This window comes from Macaca mulatta, chromosome 3, assembly GCF_049350105.2.
Source record: "Macaca mulatta isolate MMU2019108-1 chromosome 3, T2T-MMU8v2.0, whole genome shotgun sequence".
NCBI classification, from domain to species: Eukaryota; Metazoa; Chordata; class Mammalia; order Primates; family Cercopithecidae; genus Macaca; species Macaca mulatta.
Genome location: NC_133408.1, coordinates 126,519,269 through 126,535,770, shown reverse-complemented (window position 1 = coordinate 126,535,770; position 16,502 = coordinate 126,519,269).

Sequence of the window (16,502 nt, the reverse complement as noted above, 5' to 3'; positions counted from 1 at the left end):
CATGAGCTACATTTGTTTTGTTTTCCTTCGCTTCCTTTCTGCCTCACAAAGCCCTATCTTTTCCTTTTAGACAGAGGGTATGGTTTGGAAATTGTCAGGCACTCTTATGGTTAACGATCTACTTGAAGGGGCTGGCGGGTTCACAATTATTAAGTGGTTAGTAACTGCTGAGGGTTCACTAACGTATTTCAGAGGAGCTAAAAAGACTAAAATTTAGTGTAAATAATAGAACTGCAGATAATAGATACATACACAGAAAGAGGAGTGCTCAGTTTAAATGCATTATTGGAAATCTGAAATTTGAAACCTTGTAAGAATGTATACTTTACCTGCTGAGAAACCCTTGAATACAATTATTTCAGGTGAAAATGAGCTTTTGGAGAAAAAAAGTCTTTAAAACCTTCTACAATGGAGTAAAAGAAAACTTGAAATAGCTGTCTTTTTGGAAAGAATTTGGTGTTCTCCCCAAAATCTCTATCTGTAGAATACTTGAAACCCTTTAAAACATATTAAAGAAAAACTTTTCACAAAATTATTTACTTCAGTGCTTTGTAGAAAAATTAAAACCCGGCAAAATTCTGTTTGAATTGGACATACTACTTCTATAAATCTTTTGACTTTAAAACCATGTTACTGATCTCATAGTAAATCAAATTTTTGCCTTTATAAAATTGATTCTATATTATAGTATAAGGTAAGGCTAGGGAAATAAAAAATTGATGCATTTCCAGTAGCACATATTTTGCAATGCATTATAATATTTTTTTCTTTAAAAATAAAAGTGAATAATTGTATGTCTTTAAGCTTAAGATAATTCATAAAATACATTTGTGTTAAGAGCATGTCTTCTAAAATAAGATCCAGTTTTCTGAACAAAATTTGTATTTATAAAGCTATCTATAATCTCATATATCTTATAAATTTAATAAGGCAAATCATTAGATTTTATATTTACATAAAATATTAGATCACTACAAATCACTAGACTTTAAGCCAGAGACACAAATGGGAATCCTCCATTTGGATAATTGTTCACACTTACCATTTGCCTTTTAAAACAAGGTTTACTTGATGGTAATTAACACGTTTATATAATCCAGAAATAATTGCCAGTAAATAGGAACCAGCACATCATGGCTAGAATTTATTTGAATAAATCACTTATTTAAAAAAAAAATAAGCTACAAATATCTTTTAAATGAACAGAGAAGTGTCTTTTCTACACTGGGTTGAAGTTTTAATTACTGAATTTGACAACAGCCATTGCTAGATCAGAAATTCCATGATTTAGGTTACTAGATCATTTGGACAATGTAAAAAACAATGAAACTTTATTTAATTATATATGTTAATACTGAGTGTTAACTCTCTGTCCTCTTCTTTTCCTGATATTGCTATCTTTTATGTTAATTTATCGTTGTTCACTCTCCCTGGTTATGGTTCACATTAAATCCCAGTTGGTGAAAGCTTCAGACCCAAGGAAGTTTTTACAACTGATTGTATGAAATTAGTAAATACCAGATTATTTTTGTTTATGGGTAACTTCTGCTGTGGGTAACAGGTTATCATAAGAAAATTTGTTCAAAGTTTTTAAACTGTGAACCAAATTCCAACTTCTTTGTTTAGGAGTCTTCTGAGAATTAATATATAGAACTCAAGAATAATGACTCCAACCAATACTTTCATACCACATATCAGATATTCTGAAGTTGCAAATCATCTTACAGTTATTTAAAAATTACAATTCATGGACTTATTTCCAAATATGGTGGTGTAACTTACACTGAAAGATTTCTTAGTGTCATATAAGGAATGTATTTCATGAGTGAACATTTATATATCAAATACCTGTACAATTTTGTTTTCACTGAAATAAACATAAAATTTTAAATTCTGGTCTATAATTTTTAACCTTGTTAAGGAAATGAGTAATTTAGTTACAAATAATAATTACATAATGTACACCTAAATCTAATTCATTTCTGATTTATATTAGCTGTTTGAGTTTATAAAATATATTTTCCAGAAACTCAGAAATGAGATTTTGCTGTAATTTACTACACAATTATTTTAAAATACACTTCTAGTTTAACTTTGAAACAAGTTACTCTACTTTTTAACCTGATTTATGTGTTTGTGTACATGTTATCTTTATTGAGTAATAATCATGAGAAACTATAATTTTAACAGAAATAGCATAATATAAATGCAGTGCATTTTAATGCATTCTTCTTTCCCTTCTCAGACATTTCCAAGATGTTTTGTTGGGTTTTCCCCTGAACTATATTGTTGAAAGTTTGCTAAATATCTTAGGAAAAGTCAATTGTATTATCAACTTTTTGCATTGTAAAATTCTGAGCTTTAAATGATTTTTAAATTTCAGTCTTCTAAATAAATTATTTCTGTAAATTTGGAATGACCTGGGTTTTTCTGTTTTTACTGTTGCATGTGATCTATTGCATTGCATTTGAGCAGTGAAACTTGGAATGAGTTTGATATCTGCCATGAGGGAAAAAATAGAAATAAAGTAGTAGCTCATAACATTTAAGGAGGAAAAAAACAAACATTACTATCTTTTGGAACATTCTGCTTCCATTGATTCTACTACTCTATAATTTTCTTTGTGCAACATGTCAGTACTATGTTCATATTTGTATAATTGCCATCATCTTTTTTAATTTTTCCCTTTTGATAGACACCCATATCGTTTTTTTCTTTTGTGTGTGTGTGTGTGTGTGTGAATACCTGTATGTTCTTGGCATATTGTTATGACATGTTTGAGTTTGAAACATGTTCTTAAGATCCTTTCATCATCTATATTAGAATTCTGAGTAATCAGAAAGATAACTATGGAAATATACTTACAAAAGATGGTGATAATCACATAAAAAAACCTATGTTTTCTTTCTATTTACAGTGACCTGTAATTTTCACTTGTTTCTAACATTTCTTTTCTGAGATAATACTTGCATCTCAGCTGCACACATGGCCTAAAAATTGTGTTGCCATAGCTGCTTTTGGTTGAGCTAAAAGGTGTTTACATGCTTTAGATAGACCATTCAGTTGGAGCAGTGAAGGTATAACACAGTGGGAGTGAACGATGATAAAGTGGAATCTCAGAGGTAGGAGGAGGGGCAAAGAAGGCACCCAGGGAGAAACTTCTGTGAATGGCCTGGCAGCAGGGACAAGTGAAGGAAGCACATGCTGAGGTCGTGGGGCTGAGAGATGCAGCCTCAGTGCTTATAGGTATGGCGTAGCCAGGCAACCCGATTCTTTCAGGATGAATGGCCTTCTGTGTCTATCCTATTATGCAATTAAATGTCTTATTAAATGAGGTCATATATGTATGACTCCATATTCACATGTAAATCTATTTTATGTTGTCTTATTCTAGATTTTTCCCAAAAATAACATAGAATGGAATTCTTTGCAGAATTCTTTGAATGCCTAGAAGAAAATATATCATAGCATAGTTCTGTGGATCAAACATTTTACCATAAATTGAAGCGAGAGTTTGATTTCTAAACCTTGTTATAAGTTTGTTCAAAATTACTCACATCTTTGCATCCCCAGTACCTAGCACAGTAACTGGCAAGCATTTTATGTCCAATAAATGTTTGTCAACAGAAAAGTTGACTTCGCATCCTTTAGACCGTCTTCTTTGGAACTGCTTAATAAAATTTAAGGACCTATGTGCTGATTTCAGGACCTCAGAAATGTGTTTTCTGTACCTACAGTTCTTTTCCTTCTTAGCCCTCTTCTCTAAGTCATGTCATCCTTGCACGCTCAGCTCTTCCATAAAACCTTTGAAATTCCTTCAGCTGGAAGACATCCCCCTTTGCTCTAACTCCTGAGGCAATTCGCTTTCTACCGTGTTAAGCTACCCTGAGTCCTCCCAAGAGCACCCAGCATACTTAGTTCCCTTTAACAATCCTCCAACTCCTAGTTGTGCCCTCTGGCCCTGGTAAGTGGTCAGTGAATTCAGTAATCATTCTTGTCCCCTTCTAGGAGTGTTACTGAGTCAGGCGGGCACAGAACAGACTGGTACACCGTGACATAACTAGAATAACATTTGAAAGTTGAGGACCAGTGTTCCATGTTGCTTAAACAGGAAAGAGCCAGGTCATCCTGCTACTTGGGGTAAATTTGGTATGTTTTTTTCTTGTGTTGCTGATATTAGTCATTTAAAACATTTTTGTCTGAAAGAAAATGTGTTTAGGTACATTTCTAGATTTGTTTAAAGACAAATTCCTAAAATATTGGCTGAAAGAAAATGTGTTTAGATAAATGTCTCTGTTTCCTCAAAATTCCAATTAAATAAATTTTATTTTAAAAGAGCAAATACTAGACTTTGAGGTAAACTAGATACTATATAGCCCAGAGTTTAGAAAGATTGCTAATTTTATTTGCCAATATCCTTAATATCTATGTGACTATGTCCTAAAAGATAGAATCCTTGATTTCTAAGTCAGAAGACTTGTGTTTTCATTCCCAGTTCTTCCTTTCTCAGTACTTACTATTCATTGCATCCTCGGTGACCAGTCATTCAATTCTTCTGACCTTCAGTGTCCATGCCTATTAAATGGGTTTTCTAATGATTCAGAAAGATATTACAAAACAGTCGGAGAGAGACAACAAAATTTTATCTTCACAAGAGAGGATATGGAGATATGGAGGTTGCTGTTCTGGGTATTGAAAGACTTGAAATTTAAACTGGAGTTGGCCACAAACTACCTGTATGACCTTGGGCAACACACTAAACCCCTGGGCTTTAAGGTCCTCATCAATAAATGAGATGATTGGACTGGATGATTTCTACAGCTGCTGCAGCTTGAAAATGCTGTAGTTCTGAGCAGCGTTATATGCTAGGTGCCATCATTATAGATCTGTTTTTATAAACCCCCTAAACAAGAGTAATATCAGAGGATAGGACTCTGATGTCTGCAACCTGGAAAGGTTTCTGGATTTCAAATGTGAATTATATTGAGTTCTCTCTAACCTAACCCTGTAGGTTTTTAAGACTGAGTAGAAATGAAGACTTCTAGAAAAACATTAGGAAAATTCACTAGTGTTTTCATTAGATATGGGGAAGGAGGAGCTAGGCTTTAATTATTCAGCCAAAACTAAAAGTGATAAATTAATCAACCCTCATTAACAAAAATGTGATAAATAGGTTACAATAGTTTACATAGAACCAGGATATCCAAGATTAGAAATCTTGGGTTATCACAGAAACTTCGAAGGTGTCATGAAACTTATCTCTAAACTATTAAAAATGTCAGTGCCAGTTGGACTCCAGTGAGAAAGTGGGAAGGTGGGGGTGGGAGAGTCAAAGGCAATATACTGTGAATTTGAGAGGTTCCAGTATATTTCTGGAGCTATTGATTAAAAGCCATTATTAAAACGTGAGTGGAGGAACAGCTGTTCTCTCTGTGTTCTTATTTTCCACCGCATCAGACCATGTGCATTGTTTGAAGGTCCTTCTAGATGTTCAGGGAAGGGAAATATACATAGTTAGGACCAGATAGTCATGGATTGAAGGTCTGGCTTTATTGTGTAACCTTGGGCTAGGTTCTTAAGCTTTTAGATCACCAATTTCCCTTATCAATAAAGTAGGAATACTATAATCTACCACATTAGGCTGGTGTGAGAATTAAATAAGTACTTGCTATATGCATTTTGGAATTAATAGACATTTAATAAATATTTGTGTACAGTCAATATCCCTTTCACAAAATCATATTTTCCATTTTTTTTTCTCTTTCGGGGGATAACTAATCCTTTAATGGAGATGTCTTTCTTTTGAACTGGAATGAAACATTCATTCATTGCAGGAAAATCAACCCAAGAAACAGCATACCCAAGATTATCTTGGGCCTTGACAAAAACCACAGCTGACTCTAGGTATGTGAGGAATGGAGGAGAGGGTGGATTTTCTCATCAGAGACCTCTCCTTCTTGTTCAGATCTTATCCCAGTACTGCTGAATCTCCTTAGTCTATTCCTTGCTGTTTTTCTTACCCTTTTCATTCCATGTAGTTCTGTTCTTCCTTTTCTTAATGCTTTGGTGTGGCCCAAGGGCCACCCCATTATGTCCCTTAAATCTATACCCTATGTATTTGCTGGCATTTGTCTTTAAAACCCCATAATTTGCTGCCTAACTGCAAAAGGTCCCTCACTCGTTACTCTTCCATAGTCACTATGTCCCCTCCCATTTCTGTTGAAGTGCTGAGTGTCCCCCTGTTTGTCACTGATATGGTTTGGCTCTGTGTCCTCACCCAAATCTCATCTTAAACTGTAATCCCCATGTGTCAAGGGAGGGAGGTGATTGGGTCTTGGGGGTGGTTTCCCCCATGCTTTTCTTGTGACAGTGAGTTCTCATGAGACTTGATGGTTTTATAAGGCAATTTTCCCTGCTCTTGCTTGCTCTCTCTCCTGCTGCCTTGTGAAGAAGTTGCCTGTTTTCTTTTCTGCCATGATTGTAAGTTTCCTGAGGCCTCCCCAGCTATGCAGATCTGTGAGTCAATTAAATTCCTTTGTTTATAAATTATCCAGTCTTGGGTAGTATCTTTGTAGTAATGTGAAAATAGACTAATAAAAGTCACCATGTCAATCTCTTCCCTACTACTTGCCTTATCTTCTTGGTTTAGCATGACATTGCATTTCCTACCCCACACTGTCTCCCTGAAAACACTCAAGGGCAGCTACCGCACTTGCTCCTTGCCTTTTTTTTTAACCTCTCGTGGATATTTCCACAGTTCCTTGTCTTCTTGGCCTTTGATATGCAAATGTTACCTTGTCAGCCATTTTTCTCAGTTTTCTTTTCCCTATCCATAGGCCATCTGGTACCTTGACCACTTAGTTCCTGTACTTTTCTTCTCCACTGACTCTTACTAAGAGAGGCTATAAAAATGTATATAGGACTATATGCACAGGACTATAAAGGATGATGGACTCAAAGGTGGGAGGGACTGAGGACTTTCTTTATATCTGAGTCCTAGTCCGGCATCGTTAGACAGTAAGTACAGGTTGAATGAAAGATATATCACAAGAAACACAGGTATCACCAGATAATTTCCCACCTCAGAAGTCACCTGGTACACACTTCTAGGCCACATCTTACTTACCTGTTTTCTTATAATGGATTCCATGTTATCTTCTTTGAGGATGAACTCTTAGGCAGGGCTGGTAAAGGTCTTCATTTTTATTGTTACAACACCCTCAGTCTCCGTCTTTGGGTTGCAACACCATGGCTTCCCTCAACAGGAGCATATAGAGTGGTGGATGGGAAGCTCAGGAAGCTAAATTAATCTGACCCGCCTAGGTCCACGCTATGTCAAAAAGAGCCGTGAAATCCAGGTGGGGAAGCTTAAACCTGATTATTGGGCAGACAACACAATTATTTTAAGATCTGCCAGCAGAAAAGGTAGTTCTTGGAGCAGTGATAGGACAAAAGCCACACAAGAAAGATGACTTGGCAGTCACAGGTGCAGGACGTGGGAGTCAGAGAAGCCAATCTTCAGGATCCTACAAGTGGTGAAAAGACCCCGGGGAATAGTCCAGGAAAGAGGGGAAAAAGAGAATGTCTACCAGAGAGAATTCAAAGTAAACATTTGATAGGATTTGGTTAATAAGACAAACAGAATAATGAGAAGAGTCCTGCCAGGATAGCTGTAAGCACTCTGTGTAATTTGCCCATTTAAACCCAATTATCTCCATTTTGCAGACAATGAAACTGAAGCATAGGACCAAACTCCTTATTAGGTTTTGGGTTTGAGGCGTTAAAAAAATGGTGCAGCTCACAAGAGATAAAAGAAAGATGGCAAAAGTAGATGACTAGATGAAGGTTTTAAATTTGAGATGACAAATAAAAATATCTAGTGGCACAGGGAGTAGAGAGCTTTCAACCTTTGCCTAGCTCTTAAAATAACACCTAGACCTAGCATCCTTGAGAAACCCACTGCTGTTTCCAGATGGCATTCTGCTTTTCTTCTTTCTTATCTGTGGGGCCAGCTTCATGCATCCTTCAGTGTAGCACAGGTCCTAGACTTGGTATAATTTCTGCTTTGCCATCTTAATAATTTTTGAATTAGATGTCCAACATTTTTATTTTGGACTGGACCATGCAGATTATGTAGCCAGTGCTTCCTACATGATGGAAGGTCTGTGGTGGACATTCCAGATGTGGGCATTCGTTTTACACTTCCAGCCTCCTTCACCTTCAAGGGATGTTTGATACTTCAACTCTTTCATGAAATTGTTCTTTCCAACACCGTCACTGATGCACTCAGATACAGGTTTTCTTTGTTGTTAGGCTCTGCAATTCTAACACCGGTTTTCAATCTTTTCTCAAAATTCTCTTCTGTCTTAGCTGTCATGGCACACGACTTCTGCCACTTCTTGATTCAATGTTCTTTTGTCTTGCATTACCAGCTTTTCCTCCTGGTCCTGCCTGACATCTGGAGGTATCTTCTAAGACTTAACAATCAGCAGTTGAATTGTTCCGCTACAAACTCATTTAATCCCATTGAAGTTATCAAGCCTTCCCCTGTGCTGTGCACATAAAAATGGGTTTCCATCAGCCTTCCAGTATTCATTGCCTCAACCCTAACCACAAACCCGACCTCTTTCACTCTGCTTTTCCCTGCCTGCGTACACTGCTCCCACTTGCTGACTGAATAACTTTTCAAACTTATGGCCTCTTCTCACTGTTAGCCTTCACCTTTGGCTTTTCTACTCAACCGCCAGTGTCAGGTATTCTGTGATTCAGTTGTTTTAGGCCACCTTCGAAAATATCTAATGCCGTCCTGTTCTGACCAGGCACTAGAGGCCAATGCTCCGATGGGGTTGGCCTTAACTGTGTTAGGGTCCTCCCCGCAACTTCTTCAAATCTGTCTGACACTGAAGTTGAGCAAGTCTGACATTGAATTTTGCAAATCAGAGCACCCCAACCCACCCACCATCTTTTCTTTTCTTTTCTTTTTCTTTCTTTCTTTTTTTTTTTTTTTTGAGACAGAGTCTTGCTCTGTCACCCAGGCTGAAGTGCAGTGGGATGATCTCCGCTCACTGCAACCTCTGCCTCCTGGGCTCAAGTGATCTTCTCACCTCAGTCCCCCAAGTAGCTGGGAACGCAGGCATGCCACCACTACATTCGGCTAACTTTTTTTTTTTTTTTTTTATTTTTTGTAGAGACAGGGTATCACCATATTGCCCAAGCTGGTCTGAAATTCCTGAGCTCAAGCTATCCACCCACCTTGGCCTCCCACAGTGCTGGGATTACAGGAGTGAGCTATCGCACCTGGCCTCCAACCCACCCTCTTCTGTGTTTGCTAAAACAGCAGCTTTCTTTAATAGCACACCACTTGTAGGCAATGCTACTGTATTTCTCTAGTCAATGTTCTATCCTGCTTTCCAGAGATTATTTCATTTCTTCTCCTATCTTCCCAAGTCTCCAGCACCTTCTTCCTGGTCTCATTGTCATGACACCTTTGCTTTTTATTTCATTGAGAAAATAGAAGACTTCAAGGGAAAAGACCCATGCACTTTCCCTGTACACCCTTCTTGAACTGCTGCCTTCACTGTCCCCAGGACTTCACTCTTGTACTGCATCTCCTCCCTCACAGCCTCTCCTATTCACTCCCTTGTTGGTTACATCTTCCTCTTCCCAACCTCTAGATTGCTGTATTCTGGGGCTTAGTGCTCAGACCTCATCTTCCCCTCTCCACTCTCACTCTGGGTGACCTCATCTAGTTCTAAGACTTTATGTATTATTTGCATACCGACATTCCAAAATTAATATCTCCATTCGGATGTCCTCTTTGAATTCCAGGCATGAATATCTGTCTGCCTACTGGATGTTTCTGCATAAATGTCTAACAGACATCTCAAACTTACACATCCAAAACTGACCTCCCCAAATTCCTTCACCCACATTTTTTTCCATCATAGTAAATTAAGAAATGCATTCTTTGGTCACTTAGTCAAAAATTTACCAACCAAGTTTGACTCCTGTCTTTTTTGCGTACGCTATAGGCAATCCATCAGCAAATCCTGCTAGCCTTAAAGTCAAAGCTCCACTACTGGTGGAGCCACCTTCATCTTTCACCTGGTCTGTTGATGTGTTGCAATAAGCTCCCAGCTGATCACCCTGTTTCTGTCCTTGGCCCTCTACCTTCCTCGCACAACAGTCAAAGTAATCCTTTTAAAACCAAAGCCAGATCATATCAGTCCTCTTCAGTATTCAGACCCTTCAGTGACATATCATTTCTCTCAGAGTAAAATCTGAGTTCCTTCCATGGTTTGTAAGTCCTTGCACAATCTGACCCTACTCCACCAGTACTCTGATTCTTCTCATCACTCTCTCTCTCTTGCTTTCTCTGTGGCATCCAGACTGGCTCCCTTGCCATTCCTGAACTCACCAAGCACATCACACCTCTGAGCCTTTGTACTTTGTTCCCTATGGCTGAAAAACTCTTCACCCACAGGTCTGTCTTCATCACTTCCTTCAGGGCTCACTCAAAAGTCACCAGAGGGGCATTCTCTGACCACCCTACATAAATTGAGTTCACCGCAGTCTTTCCCTTTCTCCATCTTACTTCACTTTATTTTTTGTTCTCAGCAGTTGTCACCATCTGACACATTATAGGGTTCTTCATTTATTTGTTCTGTGTCAGTCTCCACCATACCTACCAGAATGTTTTCTACAGGAGAGCAAGAACTTTGCTATATATGCTCTTGTATCACTAAAACAAGCATTTGTCATATAGTGGGCACTAAATAAATATTTGAATGAATAAATGAACTCCCCTTTTGTACTTGGGCTTGCAACTGGCCTGTCCTTGGCTGGGTTACAGTTTACTAGTTAAGAATAACTGTCTATAATATATACCTTAGTATAATCTTCTTAAATTTAGGTATTTTATATTCAACCAATTTCCTACTAGCAGCCTTCAGCTGGGATTGTTAAAGGTATTACTTAAGGATAATTTGTCTCACACACCAAAGATAAAATTAAATCTAAAATTACTAAGACTATAGAGTAAGTATATTCCATTAATTGAAATTATCTCCTACACTGGAATGTGTGTGTAACAAATGTGAGTTTTGTTTAAAACATATGTCTTTCCTCATAGAGAGTGAGAAATAGTTTGAAAGCCAGAGGTGGCCAGATTCAAGTCTCAATCCATCAGCTTATTGCTTCAGCTTCTTGCATGCTTGATGAGAGGCGTAGCATAGTGCATAAGAATGGGGATACTGGGGCCAGACTATGTTGGTTCAAATCCAGGCTCTGTCACTTGTTAGCTTTGTGACCTTGGGTAAGTTGCTTAACTTCCCTAAGTCTCAGTTTCTTTATCTGGGTTGATAAGATAGTTGATAATTGATAAGACTCCCGTGTTGTTTTTTTTTGTTGTTGTTGTTTTTGACACGGTCTTGTTCTGTCACCTACGCCGTAGCGCAGTGGTACAATCATAGTTCACTGCAGCCTCAAACTTCTGGGCTCAAGCAATTCTACTTTCCTCGGTCTTTGGAGTAGCTATGTACTGAGGATTTATTGAGTTAATTCATGTAAGCATTTACAGGATTGGTGCATAGTAAGTATGTGTTAGCTATGATTATTACTAATATTCCTCCTGAAAAAAACAGCTGTTACTCCTTAGAGTTTTATTGTCCTTGTTCCTGTGCACCCGGCACAGGATTTACTGCATTGCACTGAGTCCAATGGATTACAGTCACCACACCCTTTGAGCCCTTGCTGCTAGTGTTATATGTTCAGTCTTTTCCTTCCTTCCTTTCACCCTTTATTCCGTTTTCTTCTCTTCCTTCTCTTCTTCCCTCCCGCCCGTAAGTTCTGCCTTTCCTTACTTTTTTCTTTACATCCTCTCTCATACACTACACTCTGTTTTGCATTAGCTGTCTCTCTTCTCTCTTCCTTCTGCTGTTTCTGCTCTCATTCACAGAGTTAGAATTCTGGAGGGGAAAGACCTGTCATGTCACCAGGAAGAGTCCTCACAAGCAAATCTTTCACAGTTCTCACTTCCTAGATAGAATTTTGCTCTTTCAAGCAGCCCCTACTTTTAGAGATCGGAGACTCTTTATCAAAGACTCCTCATTGTTCAAGTTGATCAGAAATGCCATCTCAGCACTTTTAACCCATGTGTGGGTTGTACCAGCAATGTCTATTTCTTTAGAAAACACTGACTCGTCTTATCAACAATCACGGGCTAACTGTAAAATCAACCATAACCAATTGTCTTGCTTGCTGCTTCTAAGGGGCATTGATAAAATAATGCGGTTGCTTTGGTGCCTAATAAAGTTCAACTCCAATGATGGTGAGAATGTAGGAAGGAATGAAAGATATGTTCAGTGGAAACCCCGGTTTTTTTTTTTCCTTCTTTCTTCTATTAGATTAGGAATTCCTCAAGTGAAGAGACCATGCATGCTCTATTTATTTTAAATATATATGACTAGTGCCCAGCTTAGTGCCTTACAATACATGCTCAGTAAGTAAATGTGCCTTGAATTTTTGCTTAGGCAAACATGGTAAAACATTCTGAGAACTCAAAGCCTAAAACCATGAATAAAGGCAGTGCTTTGTGTGATTTTCATTTGGACAGCCTTGTGAAACACACAATTCTATGCACTGAATTGTCACACTAATGAAATAATTATCACAGATCTCTGTAATCCTATGCATTTTTATAACATCTATTTTGTGACAATTATTATAAGTTGTTGTGAAATGTAAATATATATTAATTCTTTCTATTACTTGAAAAACTCCTTGGAGAATTAACTCATAATTTACTCCACACATTCTATACCTGTTTGCTGAATAAATGAATGAATGATGTTATACTTATATTCACTCAGAATGTTTGGAGAGGTTTACATAATTGAATGGTTTTAATAATTAAAAGTTAGCATCTATGGAATTTATTCTGGTTATTACATTAGGCTATAAAATTAAGTGAATATAAAATTATATTAAACATAGTGTTATTTTTTGTTGTTCAAAAGGTACTTCAAGATCTTTAAGCTACAAAATTAAAAGAAACCAACAGGTCTCCTAAAAATATATCTTCGTCTTTTGTTTTGGTCTACCAGTACTTTACTATGCCTTTAAAATAAATCCGCTTTGCTAGTTGCATAGATTCTGAATAAAAAGCAACTTTATATTATCTTGGAAAGTTTTAAGATGGTTAAATTACTTTGAAAAAGACTACAACACCAAACCAAAGTGATGGAAATGTTTGTGTTTTAATTTTTCTTCAATCCATTTGTATCTCAACATATTACATTTCTAGACAAAACTGGTTTGTACATCTCTCTTGCTTGAGCAGGAGGAAATCATTACAATGGAAAGAATTATTGAAAATGGTCCATGTTGTGTAATTCCCAGGATAAATGGGCTGAGTAGCAAATATTTCTGTTGTGAACTGTTTTATACCGAAATGTGCATTATTAAACCCATTTGTTGAACACATTGAAAGATCGAATATTTTCCTAACCCGACACTGGAAGATGTTTATTTGTCATTCTTCTCCTTCCCCTGCTCAGATCTTGGCTTCCTGGAATTCATCCACATTTGAGGGGCAAAAAATCATAAATGAAGAAATCAGAAAAACAGAATTTAAAATGTATAAACACATATTTTAAACAAGATCATAAGAAATTTAAAATAGTATACATAATAGAAACAGCATGTGGGGAAGCATATAGAACAATGTGGTAAGTGACCATTTTTCACATTATCATAAACATCCTATACATTTGAAGAACGCAGAAAGCACAATAGTCACCAGACTATAAGAATCCGAAGGTAGCAAAAAGAATGCTCATGATCAGAATGGTTTGGGGGTGATTTTATGCACCTTCTACTTTTATAAAGATATACCTTTAGATATACTGTGTATTTAAGTAATATATATTTAACTATTACCCTTTAAAACATTGCATATGCAATCAGGTTGTTTTCATTTCAGCTAGATTAGTCTGATGTATGCCCAATTCCATATTCCAAACAACCCTAAAAAACCTCAGTTAAAAAAAATCACTGGAACGCTTCAATACTAGATTTGAAGATAATAGTAGCAGCTGGAGTAGAAGGAGCAGAAAGCTGCTTTCCACCCCAAAATAAAACATTCTTTCTCTTTGATGATTCTTTTTCTTTCTTTTCCAGTAACTCTACTTTTTTCAAACTGTATTCAAAGTAGCACATTCAGGTATAGATTCATTTATTCATTCATTCGATAAATATCTACTGGGTATCAACCCTGTACCAGCTCTAGACTAAGCACTGGGACATGTTATAAGAAACTTTTAGTGTGGCATTGGACTTCAGGAGAGATCTCAAGGTTAAAAATACAGGATTGGGGGTTAGGTAAATGGTGGTAATAGTGCTTTTAAGGCAGGTAGAAAGGGAGAGAGTTAAGAGACATCTGTATATTGAGGTGAAGAGGAGGTGAGGGTAGATGAGACCAGTTTGTAGTTGATTGCTTCACAGAGTCATTGCATGAATGGTACAGGGAAGATACAAAAGGCTTTGGGTAAGTGAGCAAGAATGATGTTTGTAGAGCCGTTGGGGAGAATGTTCCCAGCAATGAATCAGAGGATTGTTGTTGGCATTTCCAGCACAGTGGAAGCTAGCATAAGTATGTTATAGTGAGCCAGGGCAGTCCCAGGTTTTCTCCAGCAATGCTCATCAGCAAAGACAGGAAAATTAGAGAGTGCGTATGATGTAAGTTTGCCCACTGACGTGGTGGATAATGAGAACTGGAGACTCGGTGTTAGAAAGGATGATAAAAGGGGTTGAAAAGAAGAAACTAGAAGAACCTTCCATTTTATAGAAAGTTAATGAATGCGTTAAACTGTGAGAGTTTTAGTGTTTATTGAACTTGGTGAGCAGAAAACAAAGAGGGAGGTGGGAAGGTGGAGAGGTGCAGTGGTAGAACCATGGTTGTGTGTGGAGAATGAATACTCTTAGCGCTGGTAATAACTAAATTCAGCGAATGATCTTGCTGGTGCATGACTCAGGTAGGCTGGGGTTGGAGGATTACAGGTAGCAAGATTATGGGATTATATAGTTGAGGTATCTCATGGGTCCCTACCATGAAATTTGAAGTTGTCAGAGGTGACGATGAAGAATGAAGATGTGGAGGAAAATCAAAAGCCAGGTGCTGCATTCATTTAGAAAGGTGGAAGTGGGTCTCATTGGAGTTCAGTAAATAACAGCCGTGGTGCCTTTAAGATGGCAGAACAAAGAACCAGTGTAAATTTTAAATGAGAAGAAAGAAATGGACAATTGAGTAGTGAGTAGTTTAAAGGTTTAAAGTGTGGACTTGTGAATTACTGGAAGAAAAATCCCAGGAGGGCCAGAATTTATTTTGAAGGCACCCATATACTCTATTCTAATCAGACAACCATATTTTGTTTACCAGACTCATTTAAATCAATATTAGTTGTTGTTGATTTTGTTATTCATCATTATAGATACTGTCTCTGGTAAGAAAAAGATGTTATTTTGTTCTGCCTTCATTCCTTTCTGGCACTGTTTTGTAGTATTTCTTCATAGTTCCTAGTCTTAAAAAATGTCAATTAGTGGGAGGATATGCTTTTCCAAATATCAGATATCCTAAGTTTTTCATATATATCAAGACTGTGATCCAATTGGTGGAACCACTACACTAGAGAGCATGTTATTTTTCAAATCATCTGTATCTAAAAAGAAAACACTGTATTCTTCCTAACATGTTCTCCCTGAATACCAACATTTATTTAATCTCACTCATATAATCATACTCTTGGACTAGTTTTCCAAACTACTATTATATTAAGTATGTAAACTGTAACAGATGTAATTATTAAATTACCTTTTGCATTAGAATAGAGAACATACCTTTTTATTATTTTCTTGATGTATAAATAATGGCCTGATAACTTTACAGACACACTGGTATATTCACAGATACTCTGGTCATTGCAAAGCCAGTTCCTCACCCTTGTAGCTAAATAATTTCTATACAAAGCATACTGAATGCTATTTAAATCATAAGTCTCTTTCAAGAAATTTCTTCTCTTCCTAGAAAATTATTTAGTAGGGGCAGTATATGGCAGCAGTAAAGGTTGTTCTTGACAAACACCTGTCCTTTACAGTTAAGTGCTAAAAGGCAGGTGTTCTCACATTTATTATACTTCTATTATGCTTTCTATCACTAATGTAACACTTATCTGAAAATTGATAATTTTGAAAGATTTCATAGCTGCAGTACTCTTTGTGCTTTATCACTAAGAGCAAACAAACCCTGTTCATTCAGTAGGGTGAACTTATTACTTTTCAATCCTTATTTAAGTAAACCTAGTTTATGGAATTCCGAAGTAAGATATTACTGCTTTTCTACTTTCCTTCCTGCAGTGTTAATTCTCCTTTGGAAGACAATCATCTTGCCTGCTGTATCCTTCTCTTAGTCTAACTCTTGTTTGATATAAGATCAAAAGGCATTCGTT